The 18,009-nt window shown below is 43.2% G+C and overlaps 1 protein-coding gene across 12 annotated transcripts in view; it reads right to left on the bottom strand.

Moving 5' to 3' along the window:
• The window catches only part of RGS6 (regulator of G protein signaling 6), a 603,304-nt gene that overhangs the window by 564,324 nt on the left and 20,971 nt on the right, over positions 1–18,009 (bottom strand). For 2 of the 12 annotated variants that reach the window (XM_040477590.1, XM_040477589.1), the window contains exon 1: positions 17,412–17,681. The exons of 2 other annotated variants lie outside the window; for them this stretch is intronic. The gene's annotated coding sequence lies outside the window, so the exon portion shown is untranslated. Of the gene's footprint in view, positions 1–14,673; positions 14,795–16,380; positions 16,459–16,554; positions 16,857–17,041; positions 17,197–17,411; positions 17,691–18,009 lie in introns of those variants that run through there. 8 more of the 12 variants (XM_040477581.1, XM_040477588.1, XM_040477587.1 and 5 more) reach the window with 8 other exon arrangements.

Below are 18,009 nucleotides of genomic sequence, written 5' to 3'. Positions count from 1 at the left end.
ATCAGAACCAGATTCAGGACACAGATGTTGAAGTTATCAGACAAGAAATTTTTTAAAACTATGAGTAAGTATGTTGCGGGTTCAAATAGACAATGTAGACAGTAATGAAAGCAGAGAGATGGAAACTCTTTAGAAAAAAAAAAAGGTAAATGTCAGAAGTCAAAAACACTGTAACAAATGAAAAATGCCTTTTAAGGGCTCGTTGGGTCAACTCAAAATGGACAAGGAAAGAATCAGTGAGCCTGAAGGTCAATAGAGACCCCAAATGGAAATACAAATCAAAACCACGAGGAGATACCAACTCACACGTGTCAGAATGACTAAAATTAACAACACAAGAAACAACACGTGTTGACAAGGATGCAAAGAAAGGAGAACCCTCTTGCACTGTTGGTGGGAATGCAAACTGGTACAGCCACTCTGGAGAACAGTACGGAGGTTCCTCAAACAACTAAAAATAGAACTGCCCTATCATCCGGCAACTGTAGTATCAGGTATTCACCCAAAGGATACAACATTACAGATTTGAAAAGGTACATGCACCCCAATGTTTGTAGAAGCATTATTAACAATAGCCAAACTATGAAAAGAGGGCAAATGTCCATTGACTGATGAACAGATGAAGAAGAGGTAATATATATACAATGGAATATTACTCAGCCATCAAAAGCAATGCAATCTTACCATTTGCAATGATGTAGACAGAGTTCAGCAGAGTGTATTATGCTAAGCAAAATAAATCAATCAGAGAAAGACAAATATATGATTTCACTTACAGGTGGAATTTAAGAAACAAAACAGATGAACATAAGGGAAGGAGAGGGGGAGTGAAGAGACGGAAACAAACCACAAGAGAACAAACTGAGAGTTGACGGAGGGAGGTGGGTAGGAGATGGGCTAGCTGGGTGATGGGTATTAAGGAGGGCACTTGTTGGGATGAGCATTGGGTGTTGTATGTAAGTGATGAATCACTGAATTCTCCTTCTGAAACTACTGCATATTAGCTATTTAAAATTTAAATTAAAAAAATAGAAACCCCAAACTGAAAAAACAGAGAGAGAAGAATAAATCTTTACAAACTGAGACAAAACGCCCAGGAACTATGATACGATATCAAAAGGTATAATATAAGTGTAATTAGAATACCAGGAGAAGAAAGAGAAAGGAGAAGAAATATTTGGAGGAATAACTGAGAACATTCCAAGGTCAGATACACATCAAACCACAAATCTAGAAAGATCAGATAACTCCAATCACTGTAAATTAAAAATATATATATAACACCAAGGCACATCATATTTAAACTGCAAAAAATCAAAGACAGAGAAAAGATCTCAAAAGACATCGCAGGGAAAAAAAAATCTTACCTACAAAAAAACAAGAATAAGAATTATAGACATCTTCTGAACAGAAACCATGCAAAAACAAGAGAGTGAAGTGAAATATTTAAAATATTGACAGAAAAAACATCAAACTAGAATTGCACATCTAGTGAGATTCTTCTTCAAAACGAAGGGCAAATAAACTTGCTTAGACAAATAAATAATAAGTAAGTTTATCGCTAGCAGATTTGCCCTTCAGGAAATGCTAGAAGTTCTTCAGAGGAAATTACTAGTGTCAGAAACTCGGATCTACAAAATGAAGAGCAAGCCTCAGAGAAGAAATAAAAGGAAAATAAAACATTTTATTTTCTTATTCTGAATTCATTTAAGAGAAAGGCATAAGGCTCTCTTGAACAATGTGCATGGGACAGGAAAAAAAAAATTTTTTTTTCAAAGATTAGGAAGATCAAGGCCTACCACAGAGCTCCAGAATAGCCTTTACCAACCAACAAGTTCCAAGATCGGCAAGCTGGGGTCCAGGGGACAAATCTAGCCTGCTGCCTATTTTTGTATGGTCTGTGGACTAAAAATGGTTTTACTTCTTATGCGTCTGCTTTGTTCTTTTTGTTTTTTTTTTTTTTAATTTTTTTTTCAACGTTTTTTATTTATTTTTGGGACAGAGAGAAACAGAGCATGAACGGGGGAGGGGCAGAGAGAGAGGGAGACACAGAATCTGAAACAGGCTCCAGGCTCCGAGCCATCAGCCCAGAGCCTGACGCGGGGCTCGAACTCACGGACCGCGAGATCGTGACCTGGCTGAAGTCAGACGCTTAACCGACTGCGCCACCCAGGCGCCCCTCTTTTTGTTTGTTTTTACACTTTTAGATGGTGGGGGAAAAAGTTAAAAGAAGAATGATATTTTATGACACATGAAAACTGTATAAAATCAAATCTCTGTGCCCAGAAATAAAGTTTTATAAATAAACACCTTTGTTTACTTACTGTCTGTGCTGCTTTTTCACTACAACAGCAGAGACCCAGTAGCTGCAAGAGAGACCATATGGCCCACAAAGCTCAAAGTATTTACTATTTGATCCTTTTCATAAAAAAATTTCCTGTTCCCTGAGCAATCCCAACCACTTCATTTTTCAGAGGATGAACCCAAAGTCTGAGAGATCAAATTATATTCTCACGTCATCTTGCCGGTTAGTAACAGAGCCAGCATTAAAATTTAGGTCTTCGGGTTCCAAATGTCTTTCCTCCCACGTGAGAGGATTCACGTTTTATTAGTATGAGTCCTAAGATCATATAGGATCTAATACTCCTGACTATAGGGACTGCAGAAGCAACTCTTGTTATTCTCTGATTTCACATGATAAAGACTGTATCACCGCTCGGAAGAGGTAGGAGTGACAGAGAAGCTTTGCCAATTGTTATACACAGAAGGGAATGACTAAGAGATAAAGAGGAGGGCGTGTTCCCTGGGGACCCAAAAAGAAAGGCACTCCTATTGGCTTTTTTTTTTAAAGAATGTCAGTTATATTCCTTGAGATTTTGTTGTTTTCTTTCTTCTTCTTCTTCTTCTTCTTCTTCTTTTTTTAAGAACAGGTAAAACCAGAATCTTTTTACCCTAAAACCAGGCATTTAAATATCAAGTGCATCTCTTCTAGGACTCCATAATATATACATTATGCATACTCCATAATGCATACAGTGCTAGAGACCACAAGACTTAACAAACAAAAATATCTATTCATGAAGTTCATCAGGCAGGAGCAATATAGGTCAAAGAAATAACAGTTGAATAGGATTCTGAGGGTTCATTACACTTTCACTCATATTTGATGGGCAACAAAAATAGTACAATTAGCATGTACCACTTCCTACAAAGAGGGTCTGCCTTGTAACAGAACAACCCTCAAGAACTAGAAAAGCCAGATACAATTGGAAAAAGGAGTGCTCCTAAGGACACAGGATGAACTTAGGGTGTCCAGTGAGGACATAGGAGACCAAGATCCAAAAGAAAAGGGAAGTGCAGAGCTGAGCCCGACATTCCATTCAACTATTCTGTAAGCATCTAGTCAAATTCAACATCTACTCGCAAAACTACTCTTAGCCAATTCTGAACGTAAAGGAACATGCTTAATCTGATAAAGGATATTTACAAAACATAGCAACCATAATATTTAATAGTCACACTTTGAAAACTTTCCCACTGAGATTAGAAATGAGACAAGGTTGCCTGCCATGACCACTTCTATTCTTTGTTACAGTAGAGGTCTAAGCCAACGCCAACAGGGAAGAAAAAGAAATAAAAAGAAAGGAAGCAAAGGGAGACTGCAAAGGAAGAAGTAAAACTGTTTCTCAGGTAATTTGATTGTGTACATGGAAAAGCTATAATAATCTACACGGAACTATTAGAATTAATAAATGAACCTAGAAAAGTCACTGGACTCAATGTCAACAAATAAAAATCAACTATATTTCTGTATATCCACAGACCAACAACCAGAAAACATGTTTAAAATGATATCACTGGGGCGCCTGGGTGGCGCAGTCGGTTAAGCGTCCGACTTCAGCCAGGTCACGATCTCGCGGTCCGTGAGTTCGAGCCCCGCGTCGGGCTCTGGGCTGATGGCTCAGAGCCTGGAGCCTGTTTCCGATTCTGTGTCTCCCTCTCTCTCTGCTCCTCCCCCGTTCATGCTCTGTCTCTCTCTGTCCCAAAAATAAATAAACATTGAAAAAAAATTAAAAAAATAAAATAAAAAAATAAAATAAAATAAAATGATATCACTTATAATAGCATCAGCTGACTTCAAATACTAGCAACAGCATATAGTATATAGAAGAAAGAGGTGCAATACATTTACCACATGGAAAGATACAAAACACTAACAGAGATAAAACCCTAAATAAATAAAGGGGATATACGGTATTTCAAAAAAAATTTTTTTTAACATTTATTCATTTTTGAGGGACAGAGTACGAGTGGGGGAGGGGCAGAGAGACAGAGGGAGACACAGAATCTGAAACAGGCTCCAGGCTCTGAGCTGTCAGCACAAAGCCCGACATGGGGCTCGAACTCACAGACCCAGAGATCATGAACTGAGCCGAAGTCAGACGCTTAACAGACTGTCACCCAGACACCCCAAGGGATATACCATATTAATGAATACAAAGAGTCAACATTTTAAAAACATTAGTTTACTCCCTAAATTGGGCTAGAGATTTAATGCAGTCCCAATTCAAAATCCCATCAAAAGAGGGTTTTAAAATTTATACAGTAATGTAAATGTCTAAGAATAACCAAGCTATTCTTAAATAACTGTACATACACTATCAGATATGGACTTATTATTAAGCTATATTAAGACAGGGTGGGATCAGTATAAGAGCCAAAAAGAACAAGACAAGGGACTAGAAAGCAGACAGGGCAATAGGCAGGGCAGGGGTTAATCGGATATACATATGGAAAACAAAATAAACATGGATCTCTTTTTTATGCCATAGATAAAAAAATCAACCTCGGCTGGATCTTCAACCTACATATAAAGGCATAACAACAGGGCTTCTGCAAAGTGGAAAAATAACTTCACAACCTTAGGGTGAGCAAAAATTTCTTCAGCAGCCACAGAAAACGATAACCATAAAGGAAGAGGTTAACAGATTGGATTACATTTAAAGCAAGATCTCCAGGGGCACCTGGGTGGCTCAGTCGGGTCACACTTTGGCTCAGGTCATGATCTCGCGGTTTGTGGGTTTGACCCCCGCGTCGGGCTCTGTGCTGACAGCTCGGAGCCTGAAGCCTGCTTCTGATTCTGTGTCTCCCTCTCTCTCTGCCCCTGCCCCGCTCATGCCCTGTCTCTCTCTCTCAAAAAATAAACATTAAAAAAAAATTTTTTTTAAATAAATAAAGCAAGATCTCCTATTCATCAAAAGAGAGTTAATTAGCAAGCCACAGAATGGGAAAAAATATTTTAAATACCTATGACTGGGAAAAACACTTGCATTCAAATTTGTTTAAAAAAAAAAAAAAAAAAAACAGGGGCGCCTGGGTGGCTCAGTCGGTTGAGCCTCCGACTTCAGCTCAGGTCATGATCTCACGGTCTGTGAGTTCGAGCCCCACGTCAGGCTCTGTGCTGGCAGCTTGGAGCCTGGAACCTGCTTCATATTCTGTGCCTCCCTCTTTCTCTGCCCCTCCCCTGCTCATGCTCTCTCTCTCTCCCACTCTCTCTCTGTCTCAAAACAAATAAAAATATTTAGAAAAAAATTTTTAATAATAAAAAAAATGTTTTAAAAACCTCCTACGAATCAATAAGAAAAAGACAATCCAATCTTAAAATAGACAATCAACTTGAACAGCGACTACAAGACATTAAGTGAAAGTGACAAAAAAAATTATAAAGGCACAACGAGAGCAAATCAAAACCACAATGAGACACCACTGCACACCCACCATAAAAGCTAAAATTAAAAAGTCCGACAATCCCAAGTGCTGACACATATGTAGAGAAACTTAAACACTCATCAAGTGACAGGAGGAATAGAAAGTGTTACAACCACTTAGGAAAACTCTGTAAGAATCTACTAAAGTTGGACATATGTATCCCGTGCCCCAGCAACCCAGCCTTCCATGCACATCCAACAGAAATGCATTCATATGTGCACCAACACACACACGCACAAAACCGTTTACAGCAGCATTATTCCTCACAGCTCTAAACTGGAACCGTCCCAAATGCCTGTCAACAAACAGCAGATGAATAGACAATTTGTAAGATATTACAAAGTGGTTGGCTACCCAGCAATAAAAAGTAGACTGCTCCATACCACAACACAGATGGCTCAAACCATGCTGTGCGTAAGAAGCCACAAAAAAGGCGGTATGTATACCTGTGTATAATTCCGTATATATTTCATACGTTTCAAGATGTGGAACACCATGGTGTTAGGAATCAGGTTAGCAGTTACCCCTAGGGAATGTGGGGGTGCAGTTACTGGGAGGTGCATAGGGTTGTTTCTGGGGGGACTGATAACATTCTATCTCTTGATCTGGGAGTGATAATGTGGAGGTATTTACTGCTCGAAAATTTATCGAGCAATGATTTGCGTACTCTTCTGTGAGTATCTTATCGTCTAAAATTGCATGTTTAAAAAAAGGACAGCGCAAATATTCTGGGGGAAGGATACAGCATCTGTTCTCAAGGTGGCACTGACCTGTCTCAGGTACAGCCATGCACATATAACTGCAGGGCTGTAGGTGACGTCATGTCACCACTGTATACATTCACTCTGGCCTTTGTGCGGCAGCTACAGAACAGAAGCGGTAATCCTTGAATGAGGAAGCTGGTATAGAAAGGAAACGAGATTAGAAACAAACAGTTGAGGGGCACCTGGGTGGCTCAGTAGGTTAAGTGTCTGACTTCAGCTCAGGTCATGATCTCGTGGTTCCTGGGTTTGAGCCCTGCATTGGGTTCTCTGCTGACAGCTCTCAACCTAGAGCCTGCTTCAGGTTCTGTGTTTTTCTCTCTCTCTACCCCTCCCCTCCTCACACTCTGTCTCTATCCCTCTCTCTCAAAAATAAGCAAACATTAAAAAAAAAAAGAAAGAAAGAAACACACGATTGAGGAAATCTTTCGCGTTATCCAAAAAAACCTTTATTTTGGATAATGAGAAATTTCCAACTCTTATAAAGTATCTCAGAGCTCTCAAACAGTGGCCGAAACACTCTGCATTTATTCCACTGCCCAACAAATGAAACCCAAAGTTCTTCAGCCAGGTTAGAAGACTGAGGCTGCTACTTCTGGTTGCCCCGTATATTTTTTGCTAACAAATTTCCTTCTTCTGTTAGGGAAGGGTGGGCCCGTGGACTACTCTGGCCAGAGGATGCTGTGTGATGGGACATGCTGATTAGATCAAGCTGCACCACTGGGACCGATCTGGGGCTTTCCCTGAGGCTGACAGAAGGACACTGGAAGAACGAAGACCCTGTTCCCTGTGAGGGGCAGTGTGAAAAGGATGTGAGGGGAGGGTGACCATCTTCTTTTTCTGTAGTGTCACCAAAGGAGGAAGTCAAGACACTGAAGTATCAAGTTAAGAATGCTGACGGCATTATTTAAGTCTCTGGATCCAGCCAGGCCTGAATTCCCAGGTGTAGAAGTCACACAGGTTCCTCTTCTTGAGTTGGCTTAAATTTGCTTTAATTCAGTTCTTTGGGTGTTTTTTTTTTTCTTTCTATATGCCAGAAAGCCCTGAATCTCCATTATCATCACCACCGCTATATGCGTGTGGCATTCAAGTCCCTAATAGACTGGCCCCAATTTGAATTTCTAGTCTTGTCAATCACTGTCCATCTTCCATGGCCAACAACATGTCCAGTCACAACCCCAAGTAATTTATCCCAACCAAGGATTCCCAATAAGCAAAATTCAACCTAAGCCAATCTACTTCCAAATATGTCGTTCATAGCCAACAGGCCATTCCCCGTTAAGGATCATTAAAAAGACAAGAAACTGGGGCTTAGACACAGATTGTTTTAAGTGAGGGAGGGAGGTTGTAAGGCAGATGGCAGGCAGGGGAAGTGGTTTTTGCAGAGAAGCTTTTGAAAGCTACAGGAAGCCAAAGAAATGAAAACCTGGAATTGACAGCATATGCTTTGGCATGAAGCTTGATACCCTACGCATAGGGGTGAGACATCTGAGAGCTTCCTAATCGGTTATGCCGAGCAAGTTAAATAAGGTTTATCCCAAGATTCATCCACTTTACCCTTGAGCCACAGGAAGCTACTGGAGTCCGCGGTCAAGCTGGCAGTCAGAAAGTCTAAAAGGCACCGAATGTCTAGACAGAGAGCCTGACACAGTACAGGAAAAGGCCCATTTGCATGGGAACCGTGCATGGCTCTAATAAAGCAAACCCTCTTACAAGCGTTTCACTGCCGAGGAGCGATCTCCTGGAAGATGGCAACAAGTAGAAACTCGCTGTGGCACAACCTCTGTTACCAACATAAGGTGAGGAAAATGTCACTCACCATCTACTTTGTTTTCTCTTTGTACTTTTGGTACCTGTAAATATTTATTTTAAACAGTTTCACTTACTACCTAGATGTCCCCTGTCTCTGCTGCCCCTCAAGTTTTAAGTTCACCAACATAGACTTCCTGCCTGAAAGGTTTTTAAGGATCTGATTCTCAATAGGGGGACATTCTTTGCACACTCTGTCACCCCTGTACTTTTACTTAACTGAAATGCCGCAAGCACACCCTGGCCACCTCTGGCCCCTGCTCCCATCTCCGCAGGTCCCAGAGCCATTGGTTATCAAATATCCAATTTGTCCACTCAACATCTTCAATGAAATCTCCCCATAGTCTCTCCCCTATCCCATTTATGTGTGCTTATCTTAACACATCCTGTTTCTCCTCCCCCTCCCCACAGAATTTTAAACTTCTTGGTAACAAGAGCCATACCTGATTAATTATCATCTAGAAAAAGGTGTTCATTAGTGGGACGTATTGCCAATGAGGACAAGCCAGGCGAAAAGCAGGGAAAAACCAGAAGAAAGACAACAGCTAAAAAAAAAAAATGTCCAATGTCTTTTTCCCTCAAGCTGCTACGTAAGTGCTACTGTGTTCAGATTCCAAACCAAGGAGGAAGATGCCATTATATTATTTTGCTGACCGTACATCCTAAAACAAAGACTGATTCAGCAGCTGGTCAAAATAGAAAGGATGCATTCACAAAGAATAAATTTATTGACAAACCGTGACCTGGGGAAGGAACCCCCCTCCCTGCCCAACTAAGAACTGACTAAACCAGAGACATCCAGGAACAATCTCTCCGTCGGTAATGCCCTCAGCAAGCACAATTTCTCAGCCTTATTCTGCACTTGGGGAGAATGCAGATCAATGGTGTTAAGCTACTTTGCCCAATGTCACAGACCCCGGGGTTCCAGCAGAAGTCAGCAGCCAAGCTCCTAAACTATGTGCCATTCTAAAAGTTAAAGTGCCTTCCTCTAAAAAAAAAAAAAAATCTAAAATATAATCAATAAATTTATTCTTTGTGAATGCATCCTTTCTATTTTGACCAGCTGCTGAATCAGTCTTTGTTTTAGGATGTACGGTCAGCAAAATAATATAATGGCATCTTCCTGCTTGGTTTGGAATCTGAACACAGTAGCACTTACGTAGCAGCTTGAGGGAAAAAGACATTGGACATTTTTTTTTAGCTGTTGTCTTTCTTCTAGAGAGGTCACACATATAAAAAACAAAGCCAGCTCAAACAGGTGTCTTGCTTGGATTGAGCAATGTACATCTACACAGTATTTTTCTAATTAAAATTGGTTGCTAATGATTAAAAATGGATGGCGACAACAGGGCTTTCTGAGAAGAACATAGAGTTTGCTTTAACACAGTCCTCACCTGTCCCTGATGGCTTCCCAACCCTGGGGTTCAGGGTCATTCATTCATCATCATACATGGGTGGCTTATCTTGCTTTTAGCAAAAACTCCTGGTACCCATGAATTTGGTACCCATGTTTCTATCAAAAATGGGTCAGAGGGCCCCACGTTTCAAGAAAAAAATGGGTTCTTACTCTGAAGAACAATAATTGCTTTACTAAGCCGTTATCAATACCTCCACCTGCAAAGCTCGCTGTTGTCTTTTTTCTTCACCTATGAAATTTCTACCGATTTCTCAAAGCCTGTCTCTACCAGGTCTGATGCTACAATGCTCTCTCTCCACACTGAACTGCACTTACTGTCTTTGTCATCTATTTGCTACCTAATCTGACTTACAAAATTCCATGCATTTTTTCCCTCAACTGTCACTTAACATCCTTCATTGTTAATTTTCTATTTATTGCTAATATCTCTCCATGACAACTGAAGTGATCTCGAGGGTAGGGTCTCTGTCTATCCCCCATTTTGTGATACATCAGACTCAAGACTCTGTGATCAGGTAAGATTTAAATCTAAATCCCTCAGTTTCTCTCTACTCAATAACTACCTGACGTACGGCTTGCGGCTAAACCTCTGCTTCAGCCACAGTCTTCTCATCTATAAAATGGGAGTAATTACACCTAATTCTTTTTAAAAGGCTGTGATCTACAAAAAAGCTTTACAAGTGCTGAACAATATCACTTCACTCTTTCATGACAGATCCATAGCTTTGCAGGCTTGGCAACTTTTTATTTAGGAAACAAACAAGTGCTTTCCCAAGCATTGACTATGTGTGTGGTCTGGTGCTGGGTACAGGATAAAATCATGGTTAGAAAAAACAAACAAACAGGGGCACCTGGGTGGCTCAGTCGGTTACGTGGTTAAGCGTTTGGCTCTTGATCTCAGCTCAGAGCATGATCTCACGGTTTGTGAGATCGAGCCCCGCATTGGGCTCTACACTGACAGCACAGAGCCTGCTTGGGATTCCCTCTCTCCCTCTCTCTCTGCCACTCCCCCATTCGTTCTCTCTCTCTTTCTCTCTCTCAAAATAAATAAATTTTTTAAGAAGCCCACAGGCAGAGGGACAGACAAATACTAGTGCATAATTACAAACCAGGAAGAGGGCCTCAGTATATCATAAATCCAAGGTGACCCAGGCAGGCAAAATCAAGTAAACAATTAGAATGGGGTACCTTGCATCCACACCTGCCCCAGCCCATGTACCTGCACCCAGACCAGTCCATCTCTCTCTGTCAATACTAGTTCATCCTCCCTCCCATTTTCACCCACCGGAGCTGCCACTGTACAAGCCAGTAATGCAGCAAACGTTCACCCAACTCCTAGCCTGCCAAACACGGTAAGAGATCCCGAAGGTACAGAGGAAAAACACTGCACAGCCTTGCTTCAAGTATGGGTCACAAGCCGCCCTAAGAGACAGCCATGTAGCAGCAGCCCCTATTTTTCACCTCGCTTCCTGCTAATGATTAATGGCCTTTAGGCTCAAGGAAACAGACCCATCTTTGGCTACTGCAGAGGAAGATCCTTCCCACCCCACCCTCTCCACCTAGTGTCTGGGCCACCTATTTTCTACGAACCTTCTCAAATCCACTTTTAGCACTCTGGAGCAGGATTCTCCAAGGGACTTGGGAGTCCCTCAAATGCTAGGCTGATATAGGCAAGTCCTCACAGACTCACTTTGGAGGAGGTCATCGAGAGGACAGGACCACCGGGTGACCTGAGAGGGGGACGTGGGCACTCAGAGGCTCCTCATCCCCTCTCCAGTCCTTGGCATGTCTGCTCTGCCCATGGTTCCCAAAGTGGGAGCCACCTCCAAGGGCATAACCCTGGGAGAATCAGGCACTGCTGAGCTCCATCCGGACTAAACACCTACCTGAGCGCCATTAAGGCTCCTACAAAACCCCTACGATTCTGGCAGGCAATTCAATGCGGAGATTTTTATTTTGAGCGAAAGACAGAGTGCTGGCGGGGGCGGGGCAGAGAAGGAGGGAGAGCGAGAATCCCAAGCAGGCTTCGCTGTGAGATCACGACCTGAGCCGAAATCAAGAGTGGACACTTCACCACTTAACCGACTGAGCCACCCAGGTGCCACATGGAGAGGGCTATTTATCTTGCAGCTGCTCCGGACAAAGCTCCTATGTAAGTTTCCTTGCTAATTAACGCTGCCACCTACCAACCTGGAGTGAATGCTTCCCTGGGTCTCTTTGCCCTCCTGCACCCAGGTGGGTTTCAGATTACTGGGAAACTTCCAGGGCTGCAAACCAACAACTCGTAATCAAAATTATTAGAAAATAGACAATTGGTGTGACTGGGTCCGCCTTCTTGGGTCACTGTGCCTCCTCCGGGCAGCATGCTAGGCAAGTTGTCATTTTCTCCCAGCTCCTGATCCTTCAAGGGGCATTCTGTTATTCCTATTTTACAGATGGGGAAATTGAGGTTCAGAAACACAATCAACGGGGTTTTAAATTGCCTGTTGTCCTACTTTAAGGGCCACCGGTCACAGGTCTCTGTCAGGGCTCAGGGCTGGCCAGGTCTCAGTACAGGTGCCTGAGGCACTTCAGAGTGAGGGCTGCCTCCGCTAGCTCCTGCTCAAGCCGGTTCAGGCATACATAGCTCGCCTCGAAGGGCTTTGCTAGAGGTGTGCATCACCCCAGGCATGAAAATAGCTTCTTGGGTGGGGCAGGTACTAGGCTAAGAGGATTCTACCCTGCAAAAATTTACAGGCTGGCTTTTTCCTTTAAAGGTTTTACCTAAGTACTTAGAAAAGCCAAGAAAGGGGGTCTCCACCACAACGCATTTGTGAACATCTACTTTGTCCAGATTCAAATAGTTACATTTTCAGTTCCCATCCATAAAAATGGAGGTTTTCTGCACCCTATGTTTCTAACGCCTAAGTAGAAGGATTAATTCTCTAGTCACGAAGTAGCCACACCAGGATGACCAAAAGTTGTGACTGGGGTATTTCAGCTACCTGCAATCTCCCGGCCATCAAATGGATTCACTCCGTGTCCATAGAGGAATGTGGTAAAGAACACCCTTTCCTGTCAGGCAGGCCTGGATCTGATTTCTCGTGATGCCACTGATCAGTTTTGTGGACTCACACAGGTTAATGTTTTCTCCAAGCTTAGGTCCCCATTTTGCCATGTTCTAATGAGCATTGTTCTACCTTTTGGCCGGGGGTTGGAGGGAGGAGTCTAGGCCACTGTTTCCTTGACCTGCTTTGGTAGTTGGGATAATTCATAGTGAATCTAGACACATACACACCCCTTTTGGAATGTATATGTGGTAGAAAACGAAATGCCTCTTACAGGTCTCCGGAAGGCAACAGTGAAGCATGCATGAGCCTTCCAGTTTGTAACATTTCAAGCAGGTACTCTGAGCTGTTATTTAAGGTAACTCATTAGGTTTAATGTTCATTTTAACAACCTACTTGTAAGCGCTTTTGCTTCCCTTGCAGTTTGAAGAACTGGGTTTCATGACTGATTAGTACTCTTACTACAGACTTAATGGCTCCAGACTCTGGATGGTTATCTTTTTTATCTTGACTACTGGAGAAAGTTTTTCCCACGGAGAAAACAGACACTTACAGTGAACCTCCTGGCGGGACACTAGGGCAGATGGATGCAAAGAAAAGAGGGCAGGGATTCTGCCCTCAAGGAGCACAGCATCTAGTTCTGGGTGTGGTCCCCAGATCAGTGCAGGCAGCAGCGTCTGGGCACTTGTTACAAATGAAAATTCTCAGGCCCCACCCCAGACCCACTACATCAGAAACTCTGGGGTTGACCCCCGAGCCACCTGTGTTTGAAAAAGCCCACTTCAAACAACTATCATCCTCATCACATGTCAAAACAACAAATATGTTAGTTTACTAACTAAAGCTGGAAGTTTCATTTATCTTTTGAAGCAGAGGCCCAGAGGCCACAGGCCACATGAGGTGGAGAAAATGAAACCAGAACTCAGGTATCCGTCCCTCCACATGCACACCCCACCCTACACAAGGCCAAGGTTCTTTTTCTTTTCTGATGCTTTAATCCCTAAATCTTATGTGAAGTCCCAAGTATTACCAAACCAAAGTAAAAACCTTCATTTTTCAAAGAAAACGGAAAAACAGAGAAACTACTCTCTTTGAAAATAAGAACCACTAACAAAAATTTAAATCTCCTCTATCAAAATCATCCAATAAACTAGTAGTAATTTACTAAACCTTTAGCACATCCAAGTTCTATTTACAAGATTTGAAAATTTGGGAGGCTGGGGGAGAGAAGTATAAAAACACAGTGAATGGGGGTGCCTGGGTGGCTCAGCGGGTTGGGTGTCCAACTCGATTTCTGCTCAGATCATGATCCCAAGGTCATGGGATAAAGCCCCATGCCGGACTCCATGCTGAGTGTGGAGCCTACTTAAGATTCTCTCTCTGGGGTGCCCCGGGGGGCTTGGTCGGTTAAGCGTCCAACTTCCACTCAGGTCATGATCTCACAGTTTGTGGGTTCAAGCCCCGTGTCAGGCTCTGTCAGCACGGAGGCAGCTTCAGATTCCGTGTCTCCCTCTCTCTCTCTGCCCCTCCCCTGCTTGTGCTCTGTCTCTCTCTCTCTCTCTCAAAAATAAACATTAAAAAAACTTTTTTTTTAAATTCTCTCTCACTCTGCTCCTCCCCCCACCGCAATCGCTTGTTCTCTCTAAAATCAGAAAAAATTTTTAATTAAAAATTTAAAAAATACAATTAATAATGTGATCAGAATAAAATCTGGAGGAATATACAGCATGCAGAAATGTCAACTGTGGTTCACCATCCATGGGAGAATTACAAATCTTTTTTCTTTGTATTTTCTTGAATTTTTTCCCAATGGTTATATATTACTTTGGTAATCAAGGAAGAAAAGTAAAACTTGTCTTTGAAATGTTACCTCCAAATCACTGAACACGAAGGTTTATTTTGTAATTCCATTTCTCTCCATACAGCAGGATACTGTGTGTGTAGTAATTATTTATATCATGCCATATGTTGCAATGAGATGAAATTCAGGAAATATATTCCTTCTAGCTGGCACTGAAAAGGAAGAGGTTAAATGCTTTCCTAGGTTCAAAGCACTGTGAATTAAGCTAACTGTGAAGCTAAGGAAACATTTATTGAAATCTCTAAGAGCATCCTTTTTGAAAAACGTTGATATGACACATAGTTCCTTACTCATATCACCCTGATGTTTAACCCTTAGCACAAAACAGAATGTTCAGCGATTCCTGGCAAAGTCTTAGCAGTGCAGGGGACAAAATGCATGGGAGAATATCAGAGAAATAAGAAACAGAAGGATCCTACTTTCACATCAAATTCTGTCCCTGTGGACAAAAAAGACATCCAAAATTACTGGCAAATTTCACTGTCCCCAATACCCTTTTTTTTCTTTCTCAAGAAATGTTTGCTCATTTAAAAAATATCTATGTCGGTTACTTTTAATCAATGAATCATAAAAAAAATAGATAAATAAGGATTGTCTCATTTAAAGAGACATTTCTGCCGCAAAAGCACTGCTGTAATGTTTCACTTGATAAGACAGATTTATCGCTTGAAGAAAAACTAGCACTGTTTTACTAAAACTCTCAGCAAAATAAATTCACTGTTAATTAAAGTCTCTTAAAGGAGACATGGAAGTAAAGTTAACCAATGCGATGGCAACGGAAAGGGAAATACTGGGGCACCTGGGTAGCTCAGTCGGTAGAGCATCTGACTTCAGCTCAGGTCATGATCTCAAGGTTTGTGGGTTGGAGCCTCGCGTTGGGCTCTGGGCTGCCAGTGTGGAGCCTGGAGCCTGCTTTGGATTCTGTGTCTCCCTCTCTCTCCGCCCCTCCCCTGCTGGCTCGCTCTCTCTCTCAAAAATAAACAAACATTAAAAAAATTAAAAAACAAAAAGGAAATCCTAGTGGCCACCTTTTGTACCAAAATACCCACAATAGCTGATATTTCTAGAATTTACAGATGCCTTCAGGAAAGAATGAGTTATGGAGGGGGGGAGGGAATACACACACATATATATACATATATATTATATTATACATATATAATATATATTATATTATAAATATATAATATATATTATATTATACATACAATGTAATATATATTATATTATACATACAATATAATATGTACTATATTATACATATAATGTAATATATATTATATTATACATATATATAATATATATATAATACCTCAACATTTATAGTATCTAAGATCACCATACTTATGCAACAATTTGGCTCGACGGTACCATCAGGGAACTCAGAAAGAACTTCTTATCTTGGGTTTGGCTGTTTAGCATGCAAGCTTTCACTTACAGAAGCGCATCCCCAAAGAGCCTCAAATGTTCCTCAGTCCTCTGCTTACTTTCTGTCACAGAGCAGTCTCAGCCATTGCAAAATCAACAAATTAATAAGACTAAGAACACATCATGATAAAGAATGTACAGCTTACAGAAAGTTTCTCCAACCCCCAGGTCCCACTCCCTGGAATTACCCATCCGCCTATGAAAAGTGATCTAGAGAAGCCTTGCTGTTAACATAGGAAGCCAAACCTATTAACAGTGTCCCTTCAAGCACTTTCTGACAAAACATACACAAACTTGCGGCTCCGTCTGTAACTCCATCCGGACACTTAGAAGCCTGGTTCTTCGTCTTCCATCTCTCATCCCCTTCTGGTGAGAAAAGGGTCCAATATTGGGCTTGGTCTAACACTGCTTATTTTTGCAGTTTTACTTTGGGGTTGCTAAAAGGTATCGATTACAAACTACCTGCGGATCCAGCTTCTAAGCATTGATAAATGCTGAGGGAACAATCCCAAGCCAACAACAAGCCCCAAAATATCTTCAATTTGTAAGGCAGAAATGCCACTCCTCCCAACAAGAGAGAAACAAATCACGTTCCTGCTCCATCAAATTAAAAACGAATAACAAGATAAAATTAAAAAGCATCTTTCATTCTGAACAAAATTAAATTTTCTGGGTCACTTTTTTCCGTCTCGCCGGGCCACGTTTACAGCCTGACGGTGACGGTAAACACGAGCTGTTCACGCCAACAGTTTAGCGGTCGCCCTCTGAGAGCGAATACCTACCTACCGTTCTCTTTCCTGCCGCAGTTCCCGAAGAACAGACCCCCGCCCCCACCCCTGCCCTCCCCACCTCACCACTCGCTTGCGCTCCTTTTTGCAAACCGCAAAAGGGCGAGGTTTATCACAGAAAAAGTTAATGAACGCCTGCTTCTGGGGTAAAGGTGCCCCACCTGCGATCACAGCATCGGAAGACTGGAAGTACCTAAGAGCACGTACCCTCTGCTGGCTGGCCCCAGTCACTGAGCGCTTCGCACCCAGAAACCCAGGAACATGATTTATATGCAGACCTGCACCCATCCCACACAAGTCCGCACGCCAGCTTGCCTAACCACTTATGTAAGCTCGTGCCTCTACAGTCCCAAACTGCACACACACGCACAGCCCGACACCTGTCACGCATCCGAAATGGACAGCATCCACACCCAGGAGATGAAATGAAATCAACACATATGAAGGGGGGTGGGGGGGAGGGTGTCTGCCGTTTTAAAACCTCTTTTCCCCCAATTGTTTCCTGCCCGTTTTTGTCACAACTACAATTACCTTAGCAACCAAAGAATTGCACTGACTCCCCCTCCGGCTTCTGAATTTCTCCTAAAGCCAAGCTTGCGCCAGGTTCATGGTAAAGCTAGAGAAGCCCGGAGAACGAGGCACCGGCAGCCTCTGGGGGCGGAGGGGACGTCGGAGGCGGTCTCCCCGCTGCTCTCCGGCGACCCGCCTTGTCTTTGCGAGTTGCCGCGGTGGCGAGCGCGGGGTTTAGGGAGCGGAGAGCGAAGCCCGGGGCCGGCCAGGAGGCGCGGCGGGTCGCATGGTGCCGGGGCGCGGGGCGCTCGGGATCTCCGGCGCTCGCCCCTCGCCCGCCCCAGGCCGCCGGGGTCCGCGGAGGTCGGTCCGCCCCCTCGGCGCCCGCCCGCTCCCGCAGCTGGGGGATGCCGGCGCCGGGCGGAGCTCTCGCTGCGAGCAGGGCCGGGCGCAGGAGCTGCCCCAACTCCCGGAGCCGCTCAGCTCAGCTCCGCCGCTCGCGAACCGCCGCAGCGGCGCCCGCTGTCGGGTGTCGGGCAGAGTTGCAGCCCCGCGCCGCGCGCACCTGGGCGCCGGCACCTGGGCCCGGAGCGGAGTGGCGCGGGGCGGGGCGGCCCGG

Source organism: Herpailurus yagouaroundi, unplaced genomic scaffold (assembly GCF_014898765.1).
Source record: "Herpailurus yagouaroundi ecotype Mexico unplaced genomic scaffold, PumYag 141, whole genome shotgun sequence".
NCBI lineage: Eukaryota > Metazoa > Chordata > Mammalia > Carnivora > Felidae > Herpailurus > Herpailurus yagouaroundi.
The sequence above is the reverse complement of the archived record's forward strand: the minus strand, read 5'-3'. Positions and strand labels throughout refer to the sequence as shown.